Raw genomic sequence first — 13,753 nt, 5'->3', positions numbered from 1 at the left:
TTGTATAAGGGATATAATGGGTTGTCGATTTCACTTTTGTTCGTGTTTTTGGAATCCTTGCATTATTTTTGACAAATTGGTCTCTTGTTCCAATTTTTCGCCCTTTTTTTTGAGGGGGCACCCTTCTAACCCGTTATGGCTGGGGTAAATTTTGATGTGATTTTTTTTGAAACAACGCTCTGTATCACATTGTCTCAAACAGGGGCAATAGACACTAAAAATTGGTTACCACTTGCAGCTACCCTTTTTATTAACATGTCTTCTTGTCGATCGTTTGGTCTTTGTCATTCGTCGACATTGTTTCTTTCTCTCGTTAATTAAATAACGTTGATTATTTAATTAATTATTAATTATGTTTTCTAGTTTGATCATTTTCTATCAATTTGTCCTCAATCACTCTTTTCAGATCTATTCGATTAAATAATTTTGTCAATTATTTAATCATTTTTTCCACTTGGTATTAATCTATCCTAGGGCAAATAATTTCTTAATTATTTTACCCCTATCCTAATGTTCCTCCTTTAATAAATAAATATTTTTTATTTATTTATTTCATTTTTTATCTTTCTCACAATTAAATAAATTTATTTTATTTTATTGCCTAATTAATTAACATGTGAAGGAATTAATAAATATTTATTAATTCACTCCACTTATCTACTTTTCATGCTAATTTGTCTCCACTTCTAACTCTTCTGCCTTCCACTTTCCTCTCCACTTCCCACTCCCACTTGCTAATTTATCTCCTCACTTAACTCTTCTCTCTTTCCATTTTAACTCCTCTCTTTCTCCACTCAACTTATTCATCACTAATCCTTTCCTCCACTTTCAAATGGCATATTTTGTTGAAAATTTATTTTCACTGAACTCTATCTCATTTATATTTCTTTCTCCACTTGGAAATACAATTTTCTATTTATTCTCAATTAACAAGTCCTCTCATTTAATCTTGTTCGTTTATCACTTTAAGTCCCGTATCAATCTTTGTCATCCAATCACTCCCAATTTATCTATAAATTGGACTATCTTTTCTCATTCTTGGAACCACAACCTTTTCATTATCCTCGTGATCACGTTGTTAGCTTCCTCTTGCTTTGCCATATTCATGCATTCACCTATTTAAGAGCCACACCCAATTAGAGGAGAAAGAAAAGCAATGGAATGGAATGAAAGAGATGCATAGCATTGGTTTGCATAGTGTTTGTTATTTCAAATTATGCTTTTCATTTTGATAGCTCTATCTCGGTTTGATTATGTTAATTTGCATGGTATTTTTTTTCGTGGTAGCTTATGATATCATGTTTGTTTCTAATTGTTTTCCTAGTCAATAATATGCACTGTAAGATTTGTCAGATGCACGGTAACAAATCTTATATGTGCAACTGGAAAGTTCAAATGCGTAGAATTAGAATTTGTATGCATAGATTTGTGTCAATAACTATTTTTTTATCAATTTTGTGATGTTTTAATTTTCCCAAGTAACTATTGTTTTTGGATGATTTTTCTCTGTTTTTGACAAGAAGACATAGTAGTCAATAAAACAAAGTAGTTGTTTTCCTAAACTAAACAATGAGTGTATGTTCAAGGCTCACAAAAAGCCCAATTTTTTATGGGTCTAGCACAATTAAAGACGCATCAAACATTTTATATACCTAAGGTCAAGGCTTCACTACAATACATCAACCCACAACTTGGTGTTTTTTTGAATCAAGTGTGCAACACCTAGAATGGGTGCATTACACTCTCATCTTTGCAAGAGTGTCAGATAGGGAACTCCTTTTTAGAGAAACCAATTTCCTGGAAGCCACAATTAGCCTAAGCTACAATTGGTTTGTAAACTACAAATCTCTTCTTAACTCAAGATTTAACACATATGGTGAGTACCTTGGGGGGAAAACTATCTATGCCCTTGCACTAAAATTTATTGCAGTGTTTTGTCAAAATGAGGGTACCTGCTTCTAAACTGTAAGGTTTCTAGTCACTTTTCGAGGGACCAACACCTTGCGAGCATCCAACAAGCCCTCAAGGCTTTAACCAACTAGGAGTATAGAATACCTCACATAAATGTGGGTACGGGGTCTCCTCTTAGATTGGCACTATACAACAAAGGCTAATGTTGGTTAGATCTTTGCTTTAACCTTGATCAATTCATATAGTGGCTCGAAGGAAATACCGCTTAGGGTTGTCCCCTCTTGGAGGAAGCACACTCCAAAAGGCAAGCCCTTCTAAGAAAAATACCAAAAGATCATAACCAAAGCCCACAATAGTGAAAATAGGATAATATCTTTTGATTTTGTTAAAGGTTCTACAAAAAGAAAAGAAAAAGAGACGGGTCTAGTTTTTGGAGCACCTGAATTTGTACAAGAGGAGAGCATACACCTACCACCTCATAGACATGGCATACACTTGTTCAATTATCCTCCTAAGATTAAATCTAAGTGCAACTAAGTTGACCACACAAAATGCAAAACTAGTATGATCAAGAAAAAGAAAAAGAAAAATGAATATTAAGTTAAGCTGGGCTAAGTTTAACTATGTTTGACTATCCTAGCAATATGAAAATAAATGTGTAATATTACTTTCTCCTACTTAGTCTAAGTGCCACTAAATTACCAATGCAAGCATGAATGCAAAAATGATGACCTAACAAAATCATAAACCTACAAAACAACTATTAGTAGTCTTAAATTCTTGGACGTTCGAAAATTGCTACACGACTGGTTAATAACCAAGTTAGTTCAAAAACATAAACCCAAAAAAATGAAAACTGTAAACACCCTAAAATGAAGCTTACTGGTTTAAATGGGCAAAAATAGTGAGTGGATACACAACAAGATAGTGTAAATGTAAAACAAAATGAATCAAACGCACATCAAGATAGCTCAAATGCACAACAAGATAGCTCAAATGCGCAGAAACACAAAACTTATAATATTGAAAATTAAAATTGAAAGAAAAAAAATAGTCTGCCCTATGTGGAATTTTGGCCTCTAGTGTGGATGCGTAGGACTGGAACAAACATGCATCGGAACACTCTATTATGCATGTAAACACTTAAAAATTTAAATTTGATGTTAAATTTGGGGCAAGCACCCCACAGTGAGCGCCAAAAATGTGATGATGGAATTTGGAAACATAGTAAAACCTATTAAGCTACCACAAAAACTCTAGAATTCTACTATAACCAAAATCACCAATGAAACTAATGAAAAAATACAATATTCAAAGTAAACACAAATTATACCTTCAAATAGCAGATTTCTCCTTCATGTCTCATTGTTCCTACTACATTGACAAGATGGAGAAAAATGTGGGACAAGGAGCCACATGGTGAGATGCTCACAAAGACCATGAGAGAAAGGTAGAAGAGGGAGCCTAAGTTGCAAGGATGTTGGAGGGAATATAGGTTTCATGAGCCAAGTGTTTCATGAGTCTCCTTTGACAAGAATGATGTGGAAAAACCAATACTACAATGTAGGGAAGGTTCAGAGGAAATAGGAAATCGAATACCACATAGATCTCCACTCCCGTTTGACTAGAAGGTGCGTTGAAGGTAAATGACCAATTATATATTAATAAAATTTAATTTTGCTAACATGGAGATGAGGTGTAAGATGATGTGGGTAGTGATGTGGATTTTAGGATTGTAACTTTGTCTTAGAGGAATAATTAAATAATTAGAATTATTTAATTAGAAGGAACTTTAGAAGAATTAGGATATTTAATAAAATAAATTAAAATTTATTTAGCTATTGAAAGAATGGAATAATCATGAATCAAATAAATAAATTGACATATTAATTCATTGATAGATGAATAGGAATTAAATAAATAATAAATATTTATTTAATTTATCTCGAATCATTTTTAGGTGTATACAGGAATTAACCTCCCCTACAACAATGATTATTAGAAGAGAACTTACCCCTGGTAGGGCAAAGGCTAAAAATCTTAAGTGACTAAATTAACAAATGATATCTTTATGTGAAACCCCTTGCCTTGAAGCCACACACAAAGCTTGGTGTTTTTTATAGGAATTAATGCATGTCTTCACTCATGGAGGAACACATAAATTGACCATGATTGTTGAACTTTGATGCTTGAATGCTCAACTTCATATTTATCTTCAATTGCCTTGAAGATGCATGATTGTAATGCTCAATTGGAGTGATAGGTGTTGGAGTAAATATGGATTTATCCTATTTAATCATGCTTAAGTTTACTTAGGCATCATCATTTAATAATTAGATAGTTAGGTAAGTATTACAATCCACGTTTACCTAATATGGATTGTAATATTAAAATCCATATTAGGTAAATGTAATATGGATTTGGACTCTACTTACCCTCGCATATCTTTGAGACATACGTCCATATCATGTGTTCTCTTACCTCTTGGTACTTGTATATACCAGGGGACCCATTAGGGAATGTGTTGCAACAAAGGACAATGCAACATGATAGCGGACATACACTAGTGCAAGAGTGCCCAACGTGGAATATTCTACTTTCAAAAAAGCATATATCAATGTAAAATATTTAACCGATAGTGTGAAAAGGACCTTATAGTGGAACTAGTTAGGTAATACCCCCATTGACGCCACCACATTTATCTACTAAAAAATACAAGAATTTAATGTAACATAGAATTAAGTAACTTTTGAAACTCTTCTGGATATTTGACCTCTTGAAGTCTAGGTATGCCATATAATAAACATTGTATTCATGTGTTGATGTTGAATATCAACTAACAAAATTAAATAAACTTGTTATATTTTTGGTTATATGTATCTAGCCTAAGAACTAGGCACATCCCTTGGTAATTATCTTGGAAATGACCTTTAAACTTGTCAATTTCATAGTCCCTGATGTCCTCTTTAAGAATTATCCCCAAATCAAAAGACACATTTATAATCATGTCATATAATATCCAACTCTAATTCTATAAGTATTTTGATCCTTTCTAAATATAAAAGAAAATATCTTAAAGCTCAAAAGATACACTAACCTTATATTCAAACTAAAAACTTTTTAAATCCAATGCTTGATCAAAGTAAAAATAGGTTTTCCATCTGCATCCTTCATTACTTTGGTCTTCTTGTTATAACACTTATATGCCTCCTCAATTATCTTTCATGTAGGGAAGTAATTGGAAACCACCAGTTTTGTTGAGTCTAAAGCATTTATTACTAAAAATGGTTTTGTTTTGAACCCTTTCTCATACATCATGATAACTAGATTTTTAAAGGATCCCATGAAACTTATCTTTATTGTAGCTAATGAGAAAGAGCATGTTAGACTAATATCCACTTTGTGAGTGAAAATTGATGAATTTACATCTACGCCAATAAGTAATGGCCAAGTAAATACCTAGTTTGTATCTTTTGAAAAACTTCCCTCACTAACGCTACACTTGTTAAATGTCGAGCATGTTCAACCGTTAGTGTTTACACCTGATTAAATAATAGCCTACCCAAGAAAATAAACTCTCCAAAGTGGGGCTTCTACCTAGACTCAATTGAAAAGACCAATATCCAATTTGAAAAAGCTTTTCTACAACAACAACAACAACAAAAAAAAAAAAATTACTATCATCTCTCTATGTCAACAAGAATTAGCCATTTTGAAGACTTAAAAAGACTTAACTTTTTGGAAGTGTAAAGTTAAATGGCTAAGCTAACTTCTTGCAAGGCGCCAATCAGCATGTTGTCTCAACTAGCAGATGCCTTTTTTGTGAAAAAGTGGACAACTTAAGACTTAGCAAGTTAACTTCACAATATCTCAACCTTCAATTCCAAGCCTTCATTTATTAATCCACCTGTTAATTTGCCAGGTGCTGCCTAATTAATGTAACTCTGAAGAAGTGTCACAACCTCTCATCTGCCAGCACAGATAGTTAGCACATTGATGCAGGAGGGCCCCCTTACCTGGGCAGAAAAAGTTTGTGCAGTTGATTACTTCATTTCATCATAATGGAACAATACTCAGCCTGTGCCAAATGTATCCAGTCAACCTTCCTAGAGCTTAAGCTTTAAAGAAACATAATAATACATTGATTGTTTATCAAATGCCAAGTTGTTTCTATCATAAATAAATAATTAATAATTAGTGTGCTGTAGTCAATAAGTAGATTCTTTTATAAAGGTTGAGTTTAAATAGTTAATGATAAATATGTCAGCTGTTTGTCTTTAGTTTAAATAGGCGATATGTTGTAGTCAATGTATATAATGTTTATATAAGAGACACTTTCATGCTACAACAGATTGATTGTTTACACTCTCTTGGTAGAAGATAGATGATAGATACTAAGGTGACATGAATAAATGTGTGGATAGATCTTAGAAAATAAAATCACACTTCTTACAAGAGAAGCATATTGAATTTATCCCTCATCTGATTGAAGAGGCTGTACGATTGAAATACAAATGAAAATGGATCTTTTTATAGTACATCATATCAGGCGATCTGTTTTTGGGTCAACAAATGGTTTACAATATATGAAACTACCCTTTATTTCATGCAAGAAGCACCTAACTGTGCTACAAACAAAATGTACATATCTTATTCTGATTGAATTTCTGCCATTAGACCCACTGAAATGTACAATGACAATCTGACAATGTCTTTAATGCCCTGCTTTTGGGCCTACAAGGAAAATGGTATTCCATATTATTTTTGAGCATACATTTAAGAGCTTACCCTTGCCTTTCAATTTTTCCATGTGATCTTTTTGTTTTCTTAATAAATTCTGTTGTTTTTTGTGTTTGTCAAAAAGATTGAAAGTGATTGATGTATACACAACGCACTAGGCAAGCTCTGTACTGTAAAGTGTAGTAATCTTGCAGGAATAGTCACGACTCACGGGTGGTCTGTAATTGTATGGGGCTCAATGCATTTGTTGCCAAAAATCACAATTTTGTCATTTTCAACAAGGGATTAAAAAATCATCCCAATACCACAGGTTTCACTTGGCTTTTCAATACCACAGTTTCACTTGGCTTTGTCAACTTTGGGTAGGTTAAAAAGGATATTTGTGAGAAGATAGGGAACATGGTTTTGGTTTTTTTCTCTTGAAGCTTATAATGTGAAAGGTTGGTCAATTATCTGATTTACAGTAATCATAGTCTTCTTCGAATGAAAGGTTGAGAGTTTCCATGCCTCCTTTAATTAAGGCAAGTCAACTGAAAAAGCTAGTTTGATTGATTGTTGATTGTTGATTGTTAACTCTAGAAAGTTTTGATTGATTCAGTTTTTCCCTTTTTTGAGAAAGAAGTATGGACACTTCTCTTTGCTCTTCAGCGAGGCACTAGACACTTAGGATAAAGGAAAAAAGATAAAAGGCATTGCTCAAAAAGCAAGGTTTTGGTATGAGGAAGAGATGAAGTAAGAGCCCATCATTTCTCAAAAAGAAGCATCAATTGAGTTTGTTATTGTTTTTGTTTTGTGAGCTTTACAAAAAGAAAATTTTAGCATCATAGTTTTTTATATATTTTTAGGTACAGTTCGAGTTTCTAGGAGAGGTGTGTCATCAAAACAATTGTTTAGATATTTTAACTGTATTTTCTAACTCAAGCAGACACTTGTGGTACAAGCTTTTAAGTCTATAAATATAATTTTTTGAAACCTTCTTTTCATAACAAATTTCATTGTTGCTCTACATAGACTCTACATGCCAATATATCTCCTTTCTATATATATGAGTAAAATAATGGATGAATTGGAAGTCAGATTGATGGAGTTGTATGAAGACATTTGAGAAAGAAGGGTAATTTCATAGCTTCAAATCATGCGGTGAATCATTTCAAAGAAGAAGAAAATTATAGTATAAAATTTAAACTTCAATATTACATTAAATGAGCTTAGAAAGAGATTGAAAGGTGTGTCACAAAAATTTGCAGATAATAAAAAAATAAAAGTTTTGAATTGACAAATTGGACATAGACATGGAAATGATGTAAAAAAAAATTGGCACCAAAAGATGGATGTCACTATCTAGAACGATATCGCTATGTGCATACGCCCATGCAATGCATTGTAGTCCTTCTTTCACACTCATATCAATCTCGCATTGTTATTAAGAATAGTTGCAAACTACAAAGTTTTCATCAAATTTAAAACCTACCTACACAATAGGATATAAGGACAACAACAATAGGGAATTAAAGGAAACCAAAAGATATAGAAATGAAGAAAAGTGATAGAGAGTATATTTTGAAATAAAAATAGAAATGACAAGAGGGGGAGACAGAATGGGTGCAAACCATCATTTTGTAAAGAGCTTCAAATAAAGACATGAAAATTGAGAAGATAGACAATTTTAGGGTTGCTACAAATGGTGAAATCTTTGTTTTGGTCTTTCAACCTCAACAAGCAACCAAGATGTAGAAAATGATAAAATAGTGTACATGTGCTCTTATCTCAATTCTGTCCAAGAATCATAAGAGTAGCACGACAATACAAAACTAGATTGAAAATAAGAATGATAGCAATAATGAGATGAAAACCACAAGGTGTCAAAGACACTTGAAAAATTATTCTACAATGACAAAAAGAAATAGATAGAAAGATAGAGAAAAACAAAGAAAATAATATCACCTCACGATCTTGGTGAAGCCAAGTGATGGGGAGGATCTGACAAAGGAGTTTCACCTTGTTTAATAGGTAGGTAAAAGATGTTTTAGTGGGCTTCCATCCTTGTTCACACCCTACTCTTGTGCAATATCAAGTCAAACAACTAAACTCCCTTGGAGTGCTCCCTGTCAACTTGTTTGCTCCTGTTACTCACAAGCATAGTTGGGATTCACTAGTGTAAATCCAACCATCAAGTTGTCAAACCTCCAACATACACTTGCAGGGGTCTCAGGGGACGTAGAGAAGGTGTTTCCACTCCATTCATGTGGTTCTTTGTTTAGTTTCTCTCCATTTTCCCATCACTTTCTCTTATCCCTATTTTCTAGGCCTAGTAGCCCTAGAGCCCCTATTAGCCCTACTTTCACATTTTTTGTTCAATTTCTTAGAATACTTCCAAAATAACTCCCAAAATATTTAGTGATTCGGATACCCTTTTGGACAAACTTTTAGATTCAGTAGGGTAGTGTTGAGGTGTATTTTGTACACAATCATACACATAATAAAATACCTAAGGGTACCTTATCCTCTCTTGAATAAAATCTCTAACTACTGAAGATATCACGAGAAGGATCAGTTAGGGTGACTTCAATGTTCTTTTAAGTAGGATCTCTACGTGTGGATAAGCACCAGTGGTCGTTGTGATTGCTGTGTCATCAAGGGGCCTTACGTCGCCGAAGATTTTTCCTAAACTAAACAAACTTTCAAAAAAAAAAAAAGCCAAAAGAGTAGGGCTTGCGAGAGGTCTAATCTAATCTAACCCTAAGAATGACTTAATGTGGACAAGGCTTGGTGAGATTCTACCAACTTCAATATTGCCATAAATTAACAACTCAATTGAAATTGATGCGATCTTCTAAGGTAATAAATGATTTTTCAATACATCAAAGATCAAGGACACTACCACGAAGGTACATATCCAAGATACAACAACGATTGAAGGTTTAAGCGATTCAAGTATCTCCAATCGACCACGCAAGGTGTTCCTACAATCAGCAAGAAGCTAGTGGTTTGGAAAGCGAATCCTACCAAAGATCAAGTCCAACACTTTGTCCTTCGAATTAACACACTACTTTGATTGAGAATGATTCAAGAAAAATGAACAACCATGAAGATAACCAAGAGAATTGCAACAAAACACCATAACTTCAATATTTCATTGATCTCAAAGCCATCATGTACAACAATTGTTTGAATTCCTTTCTCAAAGCTCAATCTTGCTACAAAAGTAAATTGCTTCTAAACTCTCTTATTCTCTAATACATCAATAATTTCTAACTCTCTCTGATTTCTTAGTTCTAGTTTCTAATTACAAAATGAAAAGAAATTAGGGTATATATAGCATCCTCAATTACAATGAACGGTCCAGATCGAAAGAAGATCAATGGCCAAGATTATGACACCTAAACCCTAATTAGGGTTTTATTACAAAAGTCCCCCTTTTATTGCACAACATTAAATGCATAGCCAATTATTAAATTTGGCATGAAAATCTAGGAGACATAGACCAATGACAATTAAGGTGCCATGCCATCTATAATAACCTCTCATCTAGAATCTTATTCCCTTTCCAATGCTCCTTTTTAGCATATGCAATGAATCTAGACACAATTCCTTCGATCTCAGCAATGGGAATCTCGAGAAGATTCTTCATTCGTTCTTCTAAGTGGATGACCTGATCAAATGCCTGGAGAAGAGCAGCATCCCAACCAGGTTCAAGTTCTTTAGTCTTCTCAATCAAGAGCATGGTAGCAAACATCCGGTCCCGTTGCTCATCTGTGATAACATTAGCATCCTTGCAAAAGATGACTTTGACTTTATCCTCCAATTCCTGCAAATCCACATCTGTCTCAACTTCGATCCTCCTACCAAGAATGGTACGCAGTACCTCAAATACTCTGTCCTGGATCGGGTGGATAACCTCCTCAACATGATTGCACCTAGTACTAATGTCCTCGAAGAGAACTTCCTTCATCTGGAGTAAAGTTGACCACTGAAGCAAACTATGAGGTCCTCCATCCATTATCCTTTCCTGTGCCAGGACCTTCCTTGATGTTTATCTGATTACTTGCAAGACAGGAATGATAACATCTTTAGTATGAGCAAAAGCAGCTACAGTTATCATCAAGTTGTGGATGACCTCAAGAACCTGAATAGCTCGGTGAATGGTCTGCATCATCCTTGTTGCAAATTCCATGGCGACCGTATGGGATTTGTCAATCCATGAGCTCATAAGCTGAACCAAACTCTTGACTCTCTCTACCTCACCAATTGATTGAAGGGGAAGTGCCTGTATGGGTGATCTTGCTGGATCCTGACGTCCCAAAGGTTGATTGAGATGGCTGAAGTATGTTCTCCATGCACCAACCTCTCTCTCAAGCTTTCTATTTTTTTCCATTTCTTCCCTAAGCTTATCTTTCAATGCCTCAAATGAATCGGTGGCATCATCTAGTGTCTGCTCGGCTGTGAGTGGACCAAGCTCAAATGTCACTACATCATATTCTTCTGCAAGGATCTCACCTTCATACTTGTCCACGGCCGGTGTAGCTATCTACAATATTCTGGATCCAGTCTCATCTCTAATCATCTTGGACATCTTAGTAGCCTTCCTCTTCTCTGTCACTTCCTGGGAATGTCCAACGAGACTCTCCAAATCAATCACATTGTCCTCATCCTCGACCACAATTACCTTCGTTAATCTTTCCTTTAACCAATCTGGGATGGAAAATCTTGTTTCTTTAACCTGAATCTCCTTAAGCAATTCTTCTTTTCTGGGAGGAGATGTCACTTCGTTATCTTCCCTATCTTCATGCAACTCATTATCTTGGAGAGATCTTCCTGGTGACCTTTGAGATGCATGTCCTTCTTTATCATTCTGCACCATTGATTCCATGGATTCCTCTATCTCAAATGTCCTCTTCTCCTGTCGAGAAGATGTGCCGGATGAACGATCTCGATTGGCCTCTTGCTTCTTCTTGGAGGATTCCCTTTTCTCAGGTCTTTCTTTCCTCTTCGAGCCTCTAGGATGGAGATTGCCTTCACTTGAGCTTCGAAGGTTGCCTTCACTTATATTTCTAGGATTAGGATTACCTTCGCTTACACTTGCCCCACCTTCAACTGGTCTCTCCTCCAAAGTGAAAGTCATAGCTATGCCCTGCTCTCTCAACTTTTGATGTTGCACATCAACCCATCTGCGAGTACAAGACAAGACTGGAGCCATCAAGGCATCTAGATCCACAACCTCGGGTTCATTCCAATCTAGCTTCACTGATTTGCTTTCTTGATCATAAGATGATTGAAGATGTCTGCCACTGTCCTGAGCTTGGTCGGCCACTCTGTAAATCTTGCATTTCTTGATGAAGTCCAAAGGTAATCTAGAATGCATTTTCCTTTTCACTTCAAGATCATCTAAGAGATTCATCATAAAATCTTCTATTTGAAACTCATGCTTATATTTCCTACCGACTGTCTCTTCTATATATCCATGTGGATCAAAGCTCTCTCTCAAGGCAAAGAACGAAAATGAATACAAAGCTAACTCCTTCTCTGCGTCATCCATGGCTAGAGCATTAGGACATACCTCAACTGAATTTTCTAATATGATAGGTACAGGAACTCCATTTCCATGTCTGTGTCTGAATGCCTTTGCATAAGCTGCCAACTGTCTAGTTACTTCAAGTAACACTATTCTGTCTGTCGGATATCTCGGCAACATGTATGGAGGTGAAGGACATCCATGAACTCTAATATAAGTAAATTTTGGAAATTGGATAAACCAAGCACCGTACCTCTTTACTAGCTCTTGTGCATCCTGTGATAGCCTATTGTGAATCCCGCCTTGCAATGTCCTGGTGATGTTCATCGTGAAGGTATCATTAACTAACTTGTAGTTACTTCCTGGTGGATGATGCAAGTGGACATAGGAATCACAAACTCTGACCTCACCGGGTCCTCTTCCAATCACTCCTCTATGCGGTAGTCCTGCATATTCAAAGCTCTTGATTAAGGCATATATGACATATGAACTCATGTGGAAAGACTTGGTAGCCTTCAGTCTCCTTAACTATATGTCCAAGCAATGGCTAATCATTCTAGCCCAATGAATTGTTCCTTTTCCCTGAACTATCACTTGGATGAAGTAGAACATCCACTTCTCGAAATAGAAGGCTTGAGGGGCTCCTGTGACTCGGTTGAGCATTGTTATCAAATCTCTGTACTCCTCCTGGAAATCGATCCTATGCGGTGTGTTCGGGATCTTGCTCAGGCGAGGATGACTCTTAAGTAACCAATTCTTGTTGATGATGCTTAGGCAAGCATCTGGATCATCTTCGTACATGGACTTGGCTCCTTCTAAGCTTTTATAAATCATATCTTTATGTTCTGGTAAGTGAAAAGCTTCACTTATAGCCTCCTCTGAAAGATAAGCAAAAGTATCTCCTTCCTTGGACACGATCGTTCTGGACTGAGGATCATAATGGTGAGCACACTCGATCATCAACTCATGGCACTGGACTGCTGGAGGGAAGCCGACCACCTTAATGATGCCACTTTCGATTATCCTCCTGGCGACAAGTGATGGCTTGCCAATGTAAGGGACCTCTCGAAACTTCTTCGTACTGAAGTTGCCCAAGTTGGTATCTCCAATGTTGCTCCACTTAGACACGATCTTGGTCTCCAGTTCTTCGGTCTTTTGATCTTCCTTCATAAGAGCTGGACGACTGGTGGATGCTCCCACCTTCGGGGTCGCCATTGTAACACCTACACAACATTTCACAATAAGTAACTAGATTTTGCAAGGTATAACTATAGATTAGAGATTAAATTTAGGAAACTTCATGATAAGTCTTTGAGTTATCATTTCCTAAATATGATCGAGCTACTGAAATTCAAAATTTCAAAAATTCAAAATTTAAGGCTATGATGATCAAAATTCAAAATTAAGGCAAGGGATTACATCGCCATACCTTACTTGAGAGCTAACTCTAAAATGCAAAATTAAGAAATTCGCCTAGGCAAAAATCAGAGTTTGGAAGATTTCAATGTGATTCCCTTCAAACGAACACCCTCCTTAGCAACTTCGCCACCTTTGGGGGGTCTTCAATGTCTTGATGGCAAGTTCGCTCAA

This window comes from Cryptomeria japonica, chromosome 3 (assembly GCF_030272615.1).
Source record: "Cryptomeria japonica chromosome 3, Sugi_1.0, whole genome shotgun sequence".
NCBI lineage: Eukaryota > Viridiplantae > Streptophyta > Pinopsida > Cupressales > Cupressaceae > Cryptomeria > Cryptomeria japonica.
This window is presented reverse-complemented; position numbering follows the sequence as displayed.